Genomic DNA, 14,298 nt, shown 5'->3' on the forward strand with positions numbered 1-14,298 from the left:
TAACTACAACTGATTACAAATTCTGAAATTTATCTTTACAAAATGAGTGGATTGACATATATTAGTTGAAAAAAGCACTACAAAATCACCAAAATCATGATATATTGCACATCAAACCCCAGAATGATATTATTAACAAAAAAACTTCGACAATGATTTCTAAAAATCGCATGGTGAATTTTTTGGGGAAAAAGCATAAAACATGTTTTTTTTTAGCAATAAATAATTTTTTATAATAATAAAAAAAGCAACCAAAAACATTTGGGTTGACCCATTACAAAAACATGGTTTAACAGTAGATTGTCAACCCATTAAAAGCACATAGTTAGTGTAGTAGGTGTTGACTAGAAAAACTAAAACTCCCACTAAAAAGCATGAAGGCTTTTTGTTTAACGAGAAGGGCCAACTTAAGCTGCAAGAGAAGAAGGGCGAGAGTTCTTTCTACATTATCGAGCAATTGTCCAAGCAATATTATCCTTAGGGTCCCCAATTGAAGGAGATACTACCAAGGTAATTATGGCACAACTAGAGTGCTAAAGAAATTGAATAGTGTTAGTAGAAACCTAGTGGAAAGCAATGATAGAACTAGAAAGAGTAGAAATGTCCTCCTAGCCAAAAGGTAAAGCACTAGTAGAAATGTGAGCATCAGCAATAGTTGTGGCAAGAGAAAGACTTAGATCAACAGTAGAATTGTGAGTATCGACAACAATTGTGTCAAGGGAAAGACTTAGACCAATAGAAAAAACCTACCCATGATCTTCAGCAGGGGAGTCAAGATTTTTCATGAGGGTTACATCATCATCAATGACTTGTGGCTCCTTAGAGGACTCATAAAGAGAGTTAGCAGCACGAACAGTCAAGTGAGTGTAACTTGCAGCCTTCCACCAAGAAGCAGCACCATTATGGTGCATAAGAGCGCAATTAGAATCCATGATACCAATAGAGAAATAGTGTTGACAATAGAAGGGAAGGCCCTCATAATCCAACGCTTGAGCCCATGGCCTATTTCCAACCATGAGAATCACATCCCTAGGAAGTGGTTGGGACACATCCAAATCAACCAAAACAATACAAATGTAGAATGGCCCAAAGTCGTAGCATCACTCATCTTCAAGAAACAACCAATGGAGTTCCCAATAGCCTCACAGAAAGACATCTCTCAAAAATAGAGTGGGATATTAGGAAGGAAAACCCACATTGAATGCACATTGAGTGGTTTGATGAAAAGGTTGAAAGAGACTATACAAGATTTAGCAAAAAACTCTGGATTGGACTCGGATACATACTTACATATACATATACATATATTTATTTATTTATTTATTTATGTGTGTGTGTATGTATGTATGTATGTACATATGTATGTATATGTGTGTGTGTGTGTGTGTATATGTATATGTATATGTGTGTGTGTGTGCAACAACAAATAAATTCATGCACAAATGGAGGTAGGAAGTTTTTCTTTTCATTCACAAATGCGTGAATGTCATGTAAAAAATCATGAAATAGTTAATGAAAAAGACATTTTCAATCAAATTCACCCCAAGTTCATTCCGACCTCCTTTGTCCAAATCAAACGTCTTCCAAATTTGTCCAAAATTCTTTTTTGGGTCCTTTTGACAAAATTTTCAGCGAATTTGGACCAAATTCGACTTTGCAGTGAACCAAATCTTGAATTGTACCTTCCAAGAGCGAACGCAATAAATTAGAAAGAATCCTAAACATCACCATAATATATATAATTTACAAGTAGCTCTTCACCAAAAATCCTTCAACAACATGAAGTACAATGGGGGATCATATAAGGTGCCTCAAGCCTATCCATCAAGCCTAAGAGTATAGAATGACACCTATCATCCTAGCCTTCCAATCCCACTCAAGTTACCACAACTCAAATGGACCTTATGCTACTTGCATTCCTTGCACGTACCATATCCCCCTTCCATAATAGGACGACTTAGTGATTGTCGGATAAAGGAATATTTATCATTACTATATATGCCTAATTCATTACTTATAACAAATTAGCCAATTCACCATGTAATAAATCATATTTCATGCCATAATATAATGCAGGGCACCATAAACTCATAACAGAAACAAAGAAACAATAGAAAATGCCAGAACAAATATGGACTTCTTATTTGTGCCACAAATGCATAATTACAAAATTCATAAGTACAATATGCTAACCCCCATGGGTGCCTTCAGTACAATAATTTGCAAGACAAGATGTGAAATATCACCCAGAGCTATCCTAGACAATATTCAGACCTTTCTTAAATAGGCAGTTTTATGCCACCCAAGAAGGTTCTAGATGCTCAAACTAAATACCTAGGGCTGACAGACCCTAACAATACACATAGAGTCGGCCAAATACATATTTGACAAATTATTTTAGAAATTTTGGTAGCCTTATTTCTGAAGACCATACCTCACGAACCGTTGCTCTGATTGGTTATTATAACCACTTTTCGGAAACACCAACTCTTGATCTACATGCTTGGAACGACACTACCACCCTTCAATCGAGTTTTTAGACCTCATATGGGCACTCTAAGGCCTCCAACAATGAGCCTGAAGATTTTTCTGCAAATTTTTCCACCAAAAATCCGCAATAACTTCTCTGATAGTAATGCTTGAGCAATGAGGCTTTTATGGTAGGCTTACAACTCTAAAATGAACCTTTTTGTAGAAAATGAGAACATTTTGAGCTCGTATGCCAAACTTACTAAAAATAGTAAGTTCCCATAAATAGTAACCACCCTGTCTACTAGTCCTCATTAAAATAGAAAAGACTGAAAACAAAATATTTTTGGGTGATGCAAAATTCCCCTTGCACCTAGGATGCTCCTACATCAGACACTCGAGGTAATTTAAGAAGTGACCCCATCACATCTCAAGTGTTCAGAGGAAAACCAAGACGATTAACCTCCTCCTTTGCTAGCCATGATGAATCCTCAACTGGTCTCCCTTTCCATTTGACCAAATATTCCTCATAAGTTCTATTTCTGATACTTTTTCCAACACGATTGTCTAGTATGTCCTCAATCTCCTTTATAACCGAACTAGCTGCCGGAATGCTCCATTGTGCTTTTGCAACTTCATCTCCATCACCTCCTTCATAATACTCTGTCAAATCTGAAATTATAAATACTGGTGAAATATTCAATTCAGTAGGCAACTCCACTTTATACACATTGCCAAAATCATGCCTCTTCACTATCTTGCATGGTCCAAACTTCTTCATCTTCAACTTATGATGCAGGAGCATCCAGAGGTATAAGGGCAATCCTGTGTCACCCAAAAAAAATGTACCTAGACTTAGTTTCGATTTCATGTCTTTTCATTTTTGGATACCCATTTGGGTCAAATAAAGGTTCCAACTCTCACAGTTCCACTATCAGTGTGTTTGAAAATCCCGAAAAAATAGGAGCATGCAATTTGGCAATCATTTTGGTGACCTAGAAGGTGTGAATTGACCAGATGAATGTAATTGTGATTTAGAGCATTCCAGAAAAAGAATCAGGTCAAAAGGCCCCACGGTTTGAAAGTTATTGCAGTTTTTCGAGTTTTGGAGACCTCCTAAGAATGCTTCAAAGTCAGGTTAGGGGCATTAAATGACCTCGAAAAGGGTCGAAAAATGGGGGATGAGCGAAGCTTGTCCATAGGGCTATAGAGCGCTTCGAGAGCTTTTCGAAAATGTAAACGGTTCGTCAATCAGAGCTACGGTTCAAAAGTTATGCCTCCCGGAAGTTCGGTTACCGTCTTTGGATTCTTCTCGATTTGCACCGACTTCTAATGCCACTTCTGAAACCTTCTATTTGGTCGGTGGATGCCTACTAGCACTTTCTAGAATGTACTCCTAGTCCTTAACCCTCCTGGGTCTATTTAAGGAGATTTCTGGCATTCTAAACGGCAGTTCGGAGTAGAGTTTGAGAGGAGGTACTGAAAGGAGAAATTATCTCCAGATTTATGCTATTGTAAGCCCTTAGGGCATGTTCTGAAGTTTATTTTCTCTATACTGTTTGTATTAGCTTATTTTCTTAATTAATATAATTTTCCCTTTCTGTTGTGTCCATTTTTTTTGGGTCGTGTCCCCATCAAGTGGTATTAGAGCGGATTTTCCTGAGTGTGTAGACAGAGCGCCGACTGTGAGGCAGTTTGCACCAGGACTGTGTGGTTGTGGGTTCGAGTTAGAAGATGCCTCCACGAAGAGAGCATGGTGGAAGGGCCAGAGCTATTAATCCTGAGGAGGTTAGAGCCCTCCAAAGGTAGGTGCAGGCATTGCAAGAGGAGCTTTGTAGAGGAGCAAATGTTGCCGCAGGTGACAACAGTGAGGATGACAATGAAGAAGAAGTAATGGGACCAGAAGAGGAAGTTGATGGGGAAGTTCTGAATCCTGTAGAGGAAAGGCTTTTTAGGGCCATTACTAAGTTTGGGAAAAGACCTACAATTGAAGTGGGTGTATTTTCAGGAAATCTGAAACCAGATGAGTTGATCGATTGGATCAATGAACTGGAAGAATACTTTGAGTATGAGGATATCAGGGACCCAGATAGGGTTAAGTTTGCAAAGGCCAAACTGAAAGGCCATGCCAAAATCTGGTGGCAAGAGGTTCAATTGGAAAGAAACAAAAGAGGAAAGGAGAAGATCACAAGATGGGATCGCATGGTGGACAAATTGAAGCAGTTCATTCCTGTGGACTACGAGCTTGATCTATTTAAGAAGATGCATGCGTTAAAGCAAGCAAGAAGATCAGTCCAAGACTATACAGAGGAGTTTTACCGACTCTTGATTAGAGCAGGGCATGCAGAAGCAAATAAGGAGAAGGTTGCTCGTTATATCAGTGGGTTGCGACCAAGCATCCAGGAGGAATTAAGTCTGGTAAGAATGACCAGCGTTGAAGAGGCATACTAGTTTGCCCTACGAGTTGAAGAGAAGTTGAATAAAAGGTTTGAAGGAAGAGAAAGAGGGCGCGGTCAAGGAGGAAGGGGAAGCAGTAGATCATCTGGAGGCTGCAATGAAACCCAAAAGAAAAATGAAGATGACGGTACTAGCAGGAACCAGAGGAATGAGGGTTTCAACCGCTCCCATGACCAAGACTTTGGAAATCAGAGAGAAAGAGGTAGAGGACGTAGACAAGGAAGAGGAGGCTTCCGTGGTACCTGTTTCCATTGCAATGAAGAAGGTCATCGTGCCTTTGAATGCCCTCAACGACAAGGAAGGATAGATAGGAGAGCTAAGGGCCAAGCTAGGGTTGCTCATGTGGATGAGGATGCACAAACATCACATTCAGAGGATGCAGAAAGAGGAGAGACCTTGGTAAATGAAAGAGTCCTACTCAGTGGTGAGATTGAACCAGGACAACGGAAGAGTTTGTTTCGTACCAGATGCAAGTGTGAGGATAAATGTTGTGACGTGATCATTGATGGTGGTAGCACTGATAACTTGGTATCAGAAGAGATGGTCTCTAAGCTGAAGCTCAAGAGGGAGAAACATCCCTAGCCCTATCGGATTTCTTGGGTAAAAGATGATCATAAGGTCCTGGTAAGTGAACAATGTTTAGTAAAATTCAAAATTGGGAGTTACCATGATGAAGTTCTCTGTGATGTTATTTTGATGGATGTTTGCCATCTATTGTTGGGTAGACCATGGCAGTTTGATAGACATGCAATACATGATGAACATGCAAACACATACTCTCTGACAAAGGATGGAGTTCGCCATAAATTGAAGCCCATGAAAAAGGAAGATGAAAAGGTATGTAGCAGTGCTAGGATTTGTCTTGTTGATGGAAGGAAGTTTTTAGATGGCATGAAACATCAGCATATGTGCTATGCTTTGATTCCTATGAAAGATAAAGAAGGTAGTAGTGAAATACCATTTGAAGTTTTAGATTTACTAGGGGAGTTTGGAGATATTATCTCTGATAATGTTCCAGATGGATTGCCACCAGTAAGGCAAATCAGTCATCAGATAGATCTAATTCCAGGAGCTAGTTTGCCTAACAAGGCTGCTCAAAGGATGACTCCTACTAAAACAGAGGAGCTAAATAGACAGGTTCAGGAGCTGTTGAGGAAGGGCTTGATTCGAGAGAGCCTGAGTCCATGTGCAGTACCTGCAGTACTCGCACCAAAGAAGGATGGAGAGTGGAGGATGTGTACAGATTCTCGAGCTATAAATAGGATCACCATCAAGTACCAGTTTCCTTTGCCAAGGATGGATGATATGATGGACTGCTTGAGTGGAGTTCAGTACTTCACAAAGATAGATCTGAAGAGTGGTTATCATCAGATATGGATTCGAGAAGGAGATGAGTGGAAAACAGCCTTCAAGACCAAGGAGGGTCTTTATGAGTGGTTAGTCATGCCCTTTGGATTGACGAACGCCCCAAGCACCTTCATGCGGCTCATGAATGAGGTACTTAAGAAGTTCTTGGAAAAATTTGTTATTGTCTATTTGGATGATATTTTAATTTTCAGCAAGACTTTGGAAGAACATTTATTGCATATTCGTAGTGTCCTTGAAAGGCTAAGGGAAGAGAAACTGTTAATTAATCTGAAGAAGTGTATCTTTGCAAAAAGGGAGTTAGTCTATTTGGGGTTTGTTATATCACCTGAAGGTCTTAAAATGGATTCAGAGAAGGTAAAAGCCATCTTGGAATGGCCTACTCCAAGGACTGCTCCTGAGGTAAGATCATTTCATGGTCTGGTTAGTTTTTACAGGAATTTTATTAAGAATTTCAGTGGCATATGTGCACCCCTAACTGATACAATAAGAGGGGATAGAAAAGAGTTCAAATGGACTACAACAGTTGCGAGAAGTTTTGAATTGCTGAAGAAGAAGGTGATTGAACAGCCTATGTTGGCACTTCCAGATTTTAGAAAAGTGTTCTAGGTGGATTGTGATGCTAGTGGCAGCGCTATTGGGGCTGTATTAAGCCAAGAAGGTAAGCCTATTGCATATTTTAGTGAAAAATTGAATGATGCAAAGAAGAAGTATTATGTTTATGATCAAGAGTTCTATGCAATAGTTCAGGCCTTAAAGAAATAGAGGCATTATTTATTGCCAAAGGAATTTGTTTTGTATACTGATCATCAGGCATTACAGTACCTAAATAGTCAAGGTAAATTGAATCAGAGGCATATGAAGTGGGTAGAGTTCTTGCAGAGCTATACATTTGTGTTGAAGCATAGAAGTGGAAAATCTAAGAGGGTTGCAGATGCACTAAGTAGGAGACAGTTGTTGCTTACAACAATGCAGGTTGAAGTAGTTGGGTTTGATGAACTCAAGAATTTGTACCCCGAGGATCCTGATTTTGCTGAAGCATGGAAAGCTTGTAAAGAACCTGTTGCTGTAGATAGAACCAAGTGGTTAGACTATTTGATTCAGGATGGCATGTTGTTCAAAGGTAGTCAATTGTGCATTCCAAGGAGTTCCATGAGGGAAAATTTGATTAAGGAGAAACATAGTGGAGGGATGGCAGGACATTTTGGTCGAGATAAGACCATTTCCATTCTTAGAGAACATTATTTTTGGCCTCAAATTACATAGGATGTGAAGAAGTTTGTACAGAGTTGTCAAGTTTGTCAAGTTGCCAAGGGGTTTAGTCACAATACTGGCCTATATCAGCCATTGCCTGTTCCATCAAGGCCATGGGAGGACATAATTATGGATTTTGTTCTTGGATTGCCAAGGACACAAAGGGGTAATGACTCAGTATTCGTGGTGGTTGATATGTTCTCCAAAATGGCACATTTCATTCCATGCCACAAAACTCATGATGCTGTCCATATTGCAGACTTGTTTTTCAAAGAGGTGGTAAGACTACACGGTCTTCCAAGGAGTATAGTTTCTGACAGAGATACTAAATTTGTGGAGTATTTCTGGAGGACATTGTGGAAAAAGTTGAGAACAGACTTCAAATTCAGTTCCACGCATCACCCACAAACTGACGGTCAAACAAAAGTGGTAAACAGAAGTCTGGGCAATTTGCTGAGATGTTTAGTTGGGGATAAGCCCAAGGGATGGGATTTAATTCTACCACAAGCAGAGTTTGATTATAATAACTCTATAAATAGGAGTACTGGAAAATCACCATTTCAAATTGTATATGGGAGTAGCCTAAGGACAGCACCAGAGTTGAGGAAGATATAACAAGGGGAGAGGACAAGTGCTGAAGCTGAGGAATTTGCTGAACATATCAAGCGTCTACATGAGGAGGTTCAAGCACACATTACCAAGATGAATCAAGAATATAAAGCTAGGGTTGATCAAAGGAGAAGACATAAGGAATTCCAAGTAGGAGATTTAGTCATGGTGCACTTACGAAAAGAAAGATTTCTAGCCGGCACTTACAACAAGCTGAAAATGAAAAAATTTGGCCCCTGCAAAATTTTGAAGAAACATGACTCAGGAAATGCATATGAAGTGGAGCTGTCAGATGGTATTCAGATTTCTCCCATTTTCAACATTGTAGATTTAACAGAGTATCATGATGATGGTGCAGATGAGGAGCTGGTGTTAGAGCCATGTCCAATTCCTGCTTCTAAGAAGGAGGAGATAGAAGACATTCTAGATCATCGTGTGGGTAGGAGTACCAGAAATAGGCAGTATGAAGAGTATTTGGTCAAATGGAAAGGACGGCCGATCGAGGACTCAACTTGGATTTCAACAGCTAAGGTTTCCCATTTGGGATTTCCTCTACCATCCATAAAGTGACAGGGTCACTTTTCAATCTACCCTAGGTGTCTGCTGCAGGAGCATCCAGAGGTATAAGGGCAATCCTGTGTCACCCAAAAAAAATGTACCTAGACTTAGTTTCTATTTCATGTCTTTTCATTTTTGGATACCCATTTGGGTCAAATAAAGGTTCCAACTCTCACAGTTCCACTATCAGTGCGTTTGAAAATCCCAAAAAAATAGGAGCATGCAATTTGGCCATCATTTTGGTGACCTAGAAGGTGTGAATTGACCAGATGAATGTAATTGTGATTTAGAGCGTTCCAGAAAAAGAATCAGGTCAAAAGGCCCCACGGTTTGAAAGTTATTGTAGTTTTTCGAGTTTTGGAGACCTCCTAAGAATGCTTCAAAGTCAGGTTAGGGGCATTAAATGACCTCGAAAAGGGTCGAAAAATGGGGGATGAGCGAAGCTTGTCCATAGGGCTATAGAGTGCTTTGAGAGCTTTCCGAAAATGTAAACGGTTCGTCAATCGGAGCTACGATTCAAAAGTTATGCCTCCCGAAAGTTCGGTTACCGTCTTTGGATTCTTCTAGATTTGCACCGACTTCTAATGCCGCTTCTAGAACCTTCTATTTGGTCGGTGGATGCCTACTAGCACTTTCTAGAATGTACTCCTAGTCCTTAACCCTCCGGGGTCTATTTAAGGAGATTTCTGGCATTGTAAACGGCAGTTCGGAGTGGAGTTTGAGAGGAGGTACTAAAAGGAGAAATTATCTCCAGATTTATGCTATTGTAAGCCCTTAGGGCATGTTCTGAAATTTATTTTCTCTGTACTGTTTGTAATAGCTTATTTTCTTAGTTAATATAATTTTCCCTTTTTGTTGTGTCCATTTTGTTCTTGGGTCGTGTCCCCATCATCTTCTTATTACATGTACCCATTGGAAAACGCTCCTTTCTCAAATGAACCATGACTTCATCTCCAATCTAAAATTCCTTAAATCTCCTTTTCACATCTACCTTAGCCATATACTGTGTATTCATCTTTATGATGTGCTTCCTCACCTCCTCATGGATGTTCTTCAAATGTTTAGCAAAATCTTTTACGTCAACACTACTTATTTCTCATTTATCCAACTGCCTTAGCTCAGAAGCATTTCTGGGACTACTCTTATATACAATCTGGAATGGTGATTTACCAGTACTCCTATTGACAGAATTATTATATGAAAATTCTGCCTGTGGTAAAATCATATCCCACCCTTTTGGTTTATCTCCAACCAAGCATCTCCACAAATTTCCCAAACTGCAATTCATAGCTTCTGTTTGTCCATAAGTCTGTAGATGATGTGATGAACTAAACTTCAAATCTATCTTCAACCTCTTTCACAATGTACGCCAAAAATACCCAACAAATTTGGTGTCTCGATCTGAAACTATACTCTGGCAGACCATGTAATCTCACCACTTCTCTGAAAACAACTTTGCTACATGAATAGCATCACTAGTCTTCTTGCAAGGAATAAAATGTGCCATCTTTGAAAACTTGTCAACCACCACAAAAATAGAATCATGCCTGTGTTGTGTCCTTGGTAATCCAAAAACAAAATCCATGATGATATCCTCCCACAGCTTCTCTGGTATAGGTAGTGGCCGATACAACCTTGTATTCTACTTCACTCCTTTTGCCATCTGACATACTCTGCAACTTTGTACAAACTTCATCACATCTTGCTGCAACTGTGTCCAATAGTAATTTTCAGCAACCAAAGCTATGGTTTAATCTCTGCCAAAATATCCAGCCAATCCTCCACTATGCTTCTCTTTGATAAGATTTAGTCTCATTGAACTTCTAGGAATGCATATCTAGCTTCCTTTAAACAACATATCATCCTAGATCATGAAATCCAACCACTTTGTCCTATCAAGTGTAACAAAATATGTACAAGCCTTCCACACTTCACCAAAATCAGGATCATCTAGATACAATGTACTGAGTTACTTGAACCCAACCACCTTTATCTGCATTTATGTTAACAAAAGTTGTCTTCTACTAAGAGCATCTACAACTTTGTTAGACTTCCTACTCTTGTGTTTCAAAACAAATGTATAACCCTTCAAAAACTCAACCCACTTTAAAACACCTTTGGTTCAATTTTCTTTGACTATTCAAATATTGCAAAGCTTGATGATCAGTATACAAAACAAACTCCTTAGGAAGAAGATAGTGTCTCCACTTCTTCAATTCTTGAACTATAGCATAAATTTCCTAATCATAAACAGAATATTTCTTTTTGCATCAGTTAACTTCTCACTGAAATAAGCAACAAGTCTACCAACCTGGCTCAAAACAACTCCTATTGCAATACCACTAGCATCACAGTCTACTTGAAACACCTTGTTAAAATCAAGAATTGCTAAAACAAGTTACTTAGTAACTTTCTGTTTCAACATATTAAAACTCTTATATGCTCCTATAGTCCACTTAAACTCTTTCCTATCCCCTATCATTATTTCAGCCAAGGGTCCACAAATACTACTAAAACTTCTTATAACTTTCTGTAAAATGTAGCCAGTCCATGAAAAGATCTTATCTCTATCACACTCCTTAAATAGGCCATTCAAGGATAGCCTTCACTTTCTTTGGGTCCATTTTCAGATCTTCTCCTGAGACTACAAATCCTAGGTCCACCAACTCCTTTACAAAACACACTTCTTCAGGTTTATCAACAACTTTTCTTCCTTTAACTTACAAACACCTTACGAATATGAATCAAATGGTCCTCCAATGTCTTACTAATGATTAATATATCATCTAGGTAAACAATGACAAACTTTCCTAGAAACTCCTTCAGTACCTCATTCATGAGCCTCGTGAAAGTGATTGGTGCATTGGTTAGCCCAAAAGGCATGACTAACCACTCATATAGTCCTTCCCTTGTCTTGAATGCAGTCTTCCACTCATCACCCTCTCTGATATGAATCTGATGGTACCCACTCTTCAGATCTATCTTTGTGAAATACTCAGCTCCACTCAAACAATCCATAATATCATCCATCCCTAGCAATGGAAATCTATAGAATCTGTGCACATCCTCCATTCTCCATTCTTTTTTGGTGCTAATACTGTTGGTACAACACATGGACTCAGACTCTCTCGAATCAACCCCTTTTGCAACAACTCATGAATTTTCCTGTTCAACTCTTCACTTTCCGGTGGTGTCATTCTATTGGCTGTCTTGTTTGGCAAACTAGCTCCTGGAACCAAATCCATCTGGTGACTGATCTTCCTCACTAGGGGCAATCTTTTAGGTACATTATCTGACACTATATCAAAAAATTCTCTCAACATATCTACAACTTTTGCAAGTACCTCCTCTACTTCTTCTTTACTATCTTTAGGAATTATAGCAAAACACATATGTTCATGCTTCATACCTTTAAGAAACTCTTTTCCCTCAACAAAACATATTCTGGCATCACTACATACCTTTTCTTCTTTATCCTTCAACGGCTTCAACTTATGTTTCACTCCATCCTTAGTTAGAGTGTAGGTATTTGCTTGCCCATCGTGCACAGCATGCCTATCAAACTGCCACCGCCTACCCAACAACATATGACATATGTCCATAAGTATGATATCACATAGTACCTCATCCTGGTAGCTTTCAATCTTCAACTTTACTGAGCACTACTCATTGACCATGACCTTGTGGTCATCTTACACCCAAGCAATATGGTATGGACACGTGTATTTCTACCTCTTCAGCATTAACTTGGTGACCATCGTTTCTGACACCAGATTGTTAGTACTTCCACCATCAATGATCACATCACAACACTTATCTTCACATCTGCACCTTGTGTGAAACAAGCTCCTTCTTGCTCGGGTTAATTCTCACCACTCAGTAGGACTCTTTGGTTAACTAGGACTTCTGCTCTTTTAGCATCTTCAGAATGTGAGGATCTGGCATCTTCATCAACATGTGCAACTCTCGCCTAACCTTTTCTTCTTCGATCTGTCATTCCTTGGCACCAGGCACATTCAAATGCTCTATGCCCTTCTTCTCTACAGTGAAAACATTTTCCACGGAAGCCTCCTCTTCCAGATCCTTGTCCTCTGCCTCTTCCTCTCTAATCTCTATTATTTTGATCATGGAAACAATTGAAATTGTTTACCCTATGGTTCTAACTGCTACTTCTAGCCTCATCCTTGTTCTTTTGATCATTATTACAACCACCATAGGATCGTCCACCAGATCTTCCACCACAACCTCTTCCACTATTCTTATTGTCAAACTTCTTGCTCAATTTCTCCTCAACTATTAGGGCAAACAGGTATGCTTCCTCAATACTATTCATTTGAACTAAACTCATCTCGTCCTGAATGCTTGGCCTTAAGCCATTAAGATAACGGGCGACTTTCTCCTTCTCAACTTTTGCATGGTCGATTTTAATGAGAACTCGGTAGAACTCTTCAGTATACTCTTGAACAAATTTTCCCACTTGCTTCAACCCTTGCATTTTCTTCAACAGATCAAGCTCATAATCCACAGGAATGAATTGTTGCTTCAGTTTAGCTACCATTCGTTCTCATCTAGTGATTTTGTCCTTTCCCTTTCTATTTCGCTCCAACTGAACCTCTTGCCACTAGATCTTCGCATGTCCCTTCAGTTTTGCCTTCGCAAACTTGACCCTATCAGGATCTTCAATATATTCATACTCAAAGTACTCCTCCAGTTCATCGATCCAATCAATCAACTCCTCTATATTAAGATTTCCCGAAAATGTGGGAACTTCAAACTTAGGCCTTTTTCCAATCTTTGAGATGGCCCTAAAAAGCCTATCTTCCTCTGGGTTCAAAACTGCCTCTGCTTCGGCATTTTCTTCTACTTCGTCCTCATCCTCGCTTTCATCTCTTACTGGAAGATTTATTCATCTTCGCATTTGTTTTTCTAATGGTTGCATTTTCCTTTGGAGGGCTCGAAAACCCTCGAGTGTAACACCTACAACTCTTCTGCCATGCTCTCTTCATGGAGGCCTCTTTTTTCTTTCTTTTTTGCGCTTCCACTGAAACCCTAGTGCAAACTACCTCACAATCGACAATCCATCTACACACTGAGCCCAAAACACGATCCTAGTGCGAACTACCTCACAATTTGCGATTTGTACACACGCTCAATAGCACTAGCTCTGATACCACTAAATGCAGTGTGCTCCCCTTAATACCATAAACTCATAACAGAAACAAAGAAACAACAGAAAATGCAAGAACAAATATGGACTTCTTATTTGCGTCGCAAATGCAAAATTACAAAATTGATAAGTACAATATGCTAACCCCCATGGGCACCTTCAATACAATAATTTGCAAGACAAGCTACGAACTATCACTGAGAGCTGTCTTAGACAATATTCGAGCCTTTCTTAAATAGGCAGTTTTATGCTGCCCGGGAAGGTTCTGGATGTTCAAACTTAATACCTAGGGTTGACAGGCCCTAACAATGCACATAAAGTCGACCAAATACATCTGACAAATTATTTTAAAAAATTTGGTAGCCCAACATCTGAAGGCCATAACTCATGAACCATTGCTCTGATTGACTATTATAACC

This window comes from Cupressus sempervirens, chromosome 11 (genome assembly GCF_028749045.1).
Source record: "Cupressus sempervirens isolate cs-2001-9-10 chromosome 11, ASM2874904v1, whole genome shotgun sequence".
Lineage (NCBI taxonomy): Eukaryota > Viridiplantae > Streptophyta > Pinopsida > Cupressales > Cupressaceae > Cupressus > Cupressus sempervirens.